This window comes from Myotis brandtii, unplaced genomic scaffold, assembly GCF_000412655.1.
Source record: "Myotis brandtii unplaced genomic scaffold, ASM41265v1 scaffold37, whole genome shotgun sequence".
NCBI lineage: Eukaryota > Metazoa > Chordata > Mammalia > Chiroptera > Vespertilionidae > Myotis > Myotis brandtii.
In genome coordinates this window covers 2,054,817-2,060,502 of record NW_005364225.1, presented here as the reverse complement: position 1 = coordinate 2,060,502, position 5,686 = coordinate 2,054,817, and positions in this window count along the sequence as shown.

Sequence of the window (5,686 nt, the reverse complement as noted above, 5' to 3'; positions counted from 1 at the left end):
CGATCAGATGCTCAAAACTCAGAGGGAAAGCAGGGGAGGGTGGGGGTGAGGGGGAAAGATCAACCAAAGGACTTGTATGCATGCATATAAACGTAACCCATGGACACAGACAGTAGGGGGGGGGTGAAGGCATGTGCTGGGAGGTGGGAATGGCTGGGGAGGTCAATGGGGGAAAAAGGATACATATGTAATGCTTTAAACAATAAAAAACTTAACAAAAATATCTACGTCTTAGAATTCCTTCTGTCCCTTAGGAACCTCTTCAGATAAGGTTATAGGGAATATGAAAATGAAACCACAAGTCAGAGTTGGGTGGGGAGACATCTAAATTAGGAAATCCAGTTTCTCTCCTCTTATTTGTGTTCAATTTAGGGAAAAAAAGAAAATAATATCCAATATTGAGAAAGGAGCATTAGAAATACTGTAAATGTGGATTTATCTATTTCTCCATATGTGTCAGCATTTACTTCTTGAATTTTGAAGTTCTCTCTCCTTTTTTTTTTTAATCTCCACCCTAGGATATTTTTCCATGGATTTTTAGAGAAAGTGGAAGGGAGGGAGAGAGGAAAATAGGGAAAGAGAGAGAGAGAGAAAAAAAACATCGATGTGAGAGAGACACATTGATTGGTTGCCTCCTACATGAGCTCTGACCAGGTGAGGATGGAACCTGCAACTCAGGTATGTGCTCTTTTTTAAAAAAATATATTTTATTAATTTTTTACAGGGAGGAAGGGAGAGAGATAGTTAGAAACATCGATGAGAGAGAAACATCCATCAGCTGCCTCCTGCACACCCCCTACTGGGGATGTGCCTGCAACCAAGGTACATGCCCTTGACCGGAATCGAACCCATAACCTTTCAGTGCTCAGGCTAATACTCTAATCGCTGAGAAACATAGTCAAGGCAAAATTCTGTTGTTGTTTTTGAAACTCAGTTACTTATGAGGTATAAGCAAATTCAGTATTATTGTCTTGTTGTTGAATTAACCACATGCAAACAAATGAAACTGGATTACAGTTTGTGTCCATGTACAAAAATTAATTCAAAATGGATCAAAGACCTCAATATAAGACCCTAAGTTACATAGAAGAAAATATAGGTACCAAACTTATGGACCTTGGTTATAGAGAACATTTTATGAACTTGACCCCAAAGGCAAGGGAAGTAAAGACAAAAATAAATGAATAGGACTATATCGAACTAAAAATATTCTGCACAGCAAAAGAAACTGACAACAAAACAAAGAGGCAGACAGCCAGATGGGAGATGATATTTGCAAATAGTAGCTCTGACAAAGGTTTAATACATAAATATATAAAGAACTCGTAAAACTCAATAACCCAATCAAAAAGTGGGCAGAGGACCTGAAAATACACCTCTTCCAAGAAGACATACAAACAGCCAATAGATATATGAAAAGATGTTCAACTCACCGGCAATTAGGGAAATGCAAATCAAAACTACAATGAGATACCACCTTATGCCTGTTAGAGTAGCCATTATCAACAAGATAAGCAATAACTAGTGTTGGAGAGTTGTGGGGAAAAGGGACCCTCATTCACTGCTGGTGGGGGTGTAGACTGGTACAGCCAGTATGGAAAGCAGTTTGGCAATTCCTCAAAATATTAAGAATAGAGCTACCGTATGACCCAGCAATTCCACTCCTGGTTATATACCAGAAAAACTAAAATTCATGTGTTCACAAAGATATATGCACCCCTGTGTTCATTGCAGCATTATTCATGGTAGCCAAGACATGGAAGCAACCAAAGTGCATTGCGATAGAGGACTGGATAAAGATGTGGCACATATACACAATGGAATACTACTCAGCCATAACAAAGGATGAAATAACACCATTTGCAACAAGTTGGATGGGCATTGAGAACATTATGCTAAGTGAAATAAGTCAGTCAGAAAAAGCTAAAAACCATATGATTTTACTCATATGTGGGATATAAAACTGAAACAGCAGTGTGGTGATTGCCAGAGTGAAGGGGGTCGGGGAGGGGAAGGTGACAGGAGATTTGACTTTGGGTGGTGGGCACCTGGTGCAATATACAGATCTTGTAACATAGAAACCCACACCTGAAACCTATAAACCCACACCTGAAACCTATATGTTCACGTCGATCACTGTCACCCCAATCAATTTAATAAATTAAATAAAAGAATTATAAGAAAATACTGTAAACAATTATATGCCAACAAATGGGATAATTTGGAAGAAAGAAATAAATTCCTAGAAGCATACAATCTTTTAAGACTGAATCAAGAATAAAGGAAATCTACCTGGCCCGTCTGGCTCAGTTGGTTGGAATGTTGTCCAGTGCACCAAAAGGTAGTGGGTTCAATTCCAGGTCAGGACACATACCCATGTTGCAGGTTAGATCTCTGGTCAAGGTACATGTGGGAGGCATCCAATCAATGTTTCTCTCTCATATTGATACTTCTCTCTCTCCCTCCCTCCTTTACTCTTTCTTTAAAATCAACAAAATGTATCCTCAGTTGAAGATTTAAAAAAAAGGAATAAAGAAAATCTAACAGACCAATTACTAGCATTGGCATCAAATCAATAATCAAAAAACTCCCAAGAAATGAAAATCCTGGACCAGATGGATTAACAGGTGAATTTTACCAAACACTCAAAAAAGAACTAACACCTATCCTTCTCAAACTATTTCAAAAAATTCAAGAGGAAGGAAGGCTTCAAAACTCATTTTACAAGGTCAGCATTATCCCAGTTTCAAAACCAGGTAAAGACACTACAAAGAAAGAAAATAATAGGTCAATATTCCTGATCAACATAGATGCAAAAATCTTCAATAAAATATTAGCAAACTGAATGCAGCAATATATTAAAAAGATGATACATCATGATCAAGTAGAATTTATTCCTGCATTGCAAGGTTGGCGCATCAGCAAATCAATTAATGTGATACACCACATAAACAAAATGAAAGAGAATAATCACATAATTATATCAGTAGATGCACGATAATCCTTTGCTAAAATCCAGCAACCATTTAGGATAAAAACTCTCAGCAAAGTGAGAATAGAGGAAACATACCTCACCATAATAAAAGCCATATATGAGAAACACACAGCTAAAATCATGCTCAATGGGGAAAAGCTAAAAGAGTTTTCCCTTAAGATCAGGAACAAGACAAGGTTGTTCACTTTCACCACTCTTATTCAGTATAGTCCTGGAAGTCCTAGCCACATCCATCAGACAAAAAGAAGAAATAAAGGGCATCCAAATTGGAAAGGAAGAAGTAAAACTGTCATTATTTGCAAATGACATGGAGAAAGATTCCACCAAAAAACAACCACAAAAAACTTCTACTAGAACTGATAAATAAATTCAGTAAAGTAGGAGAATACAAGATAAATGTTCAGAAATTGTTTGCATTTTTATGCACCAATAATGAACTATCAGAAAAATAATCTAAGAAAACAATGCCATTTACAATTATAATAAAAATACTGAGGAATAAATTTAATCAAGAGGGTAAAAGATCTGTACTGGGAAAATTGTAAGATACCCAGAAAGAAATCCAAGGTACAAATAAATATACTGTGCTCATGGATAGGAAGGGTTAACATTGTTAAAATGTCCATAATACCTAAAGCAATCTATAGTTTCAATACAATTCCTATAAAAATACTAATGGTGTTCTTACAGAACTAGAACAAATACTCAAAAAAATTTATATGGAATCACAAAGACTCCAAATGGCTAAAGCAATCTTGAAAAAATGAAAAAAGTTAGAAGTAACTCACTACCTAATATCAAACTATATTATAAGGCAATTAGAGGCCCAGTGCACAGATTCGTGCACCGGTGATGGCCCTCAGCCTGGCCTGCAGGGATCAGGCCAAAACCAGCTCTCCGACATCCCCCGAGGGGTCCTGGATTGTGAGAGGGCAGTTCTCGGGTGACACACCCCTGAATTGGGCTCCCTCCTCTCTGGTTCTGGTGCTTCACCCAAGAATCTCAGCTGCCAAGTCACCGAGCTCGGCAGCTCCTGCGTTGAGCGTCTGCCCCCTAGTGGCCATTGTGTGTCATAGCTACTGGTCAGAGGGTTGGACAGTCGCTTGGGCTTTTATATATATAGATAATAATCAAAACAGCTTGGTCCTGGCATAAAAACAGCAATGAAACAGAACAGAGATCCCAGAAATAAACCAATGCCTATATGGTCAATTGATACTTGACAAAGGAGCAAGAATATACAAGGGGGTAAAGACAGTATATTCAATAAATGGTGTTAGGAAAATTGGACAGATAGATGAAAAAAAATGAAATTAGACCACCTTCTTACACCATTACAAGAATAAACTCAAAATAAATTAAAAACTTAAGTATAAGACTTGAAGCCATAAAACTCATAAGAGAAAACATAGGCCATAAAACCTCAGACATTTCTCTTAGTAATATTTTTTCTGATGTACCATCTCAGGCAAGGGAAACAAAAGAAAAAATAAACAAATGGAACTACATCATACTAAAAAGTTTTTTTTGCACAGCAAAGGAAACCATCAACAAAATTAAAAGACAACTCATTGAATGGGAGAACATATTTGCCAGTAATATATCTGATAAGGGATTAATATCCAAAATACATACAGAACTTATACAACTCAACACCAAAAACCAAAAAAACCCCACCAAAACCCAATCCTATTAAGAATGGGCAGAGGGCCCTAGCTGGTTTGGCTCAGTGGATACAGCATAGGCCTGAGAATTGAAGGATCCCAGGTTTCATTCTAGTCAAGGGCACATGCCCAGGTTATGAGCTCGATCCCCAGTAGGGGGTGTGCAGGAGGCAGCCAATCAATGATTCTCTCTCATCACTGATGTTTCTGTCTCTCTCTCCCTCTCTCTTCCTCTCTGAAATCAATAAAAAAAAATATACATATATATATATATTTTTAAAAAAAAGAATGGGCAGAGGTCCTGAACAGACACTTTTTCTAAGAGGACATACAGATGGCCAATAGACATATGAAAAGATGCTCAACATTACTAATCATGAGAGAAATGCAAATTAATACCACAATGAGATATCACTTCACACCTGTCAGAATGGCTATCATCAATAAATCCACAAACAACAAGTGCTGGAGAGGATGTGGAGAAAAGGGAACCCTTAAAATATGAAAGCAACCCAAGTGCCCATCAATAGATGAGTGGATGGTGTTATATAAAGTAATAAAAAATTGGTGTTATATAAAATATATATATAATGGAATATTACTTGGACATAAAAAAGAATAAAATCTTACCAATTGGGGCAGCATGAATGGACCTGGAGGGAATTATGCTAAGTGAAATAAGTCAGACAGAGAAAGACAAATACCATATAATTTTACTTATATATGGAATCTAAAGAACAATATAAATGAACAAACAAAACAGAAACAGACTCATAGATACAAATAGACTGATGGTTGTCAGAAGGGTGGTGGGTTGGGTGCATGGGCGAAAAAAGTGAGGGGATTAAGAAATACAAATTTGTAGTCACGGGGTTGTAAATTACAGCATAGGGAATATAGTTAATAATCCTATATAATAAAAGCCTAATATGCTAAGTGTCTTGTTGACCAGTGGCTGTTCAATCAATCAAAACATAATATGCTAATGATATGCTAAGGCCACTCAACTGCTTGCTATAACATGCAC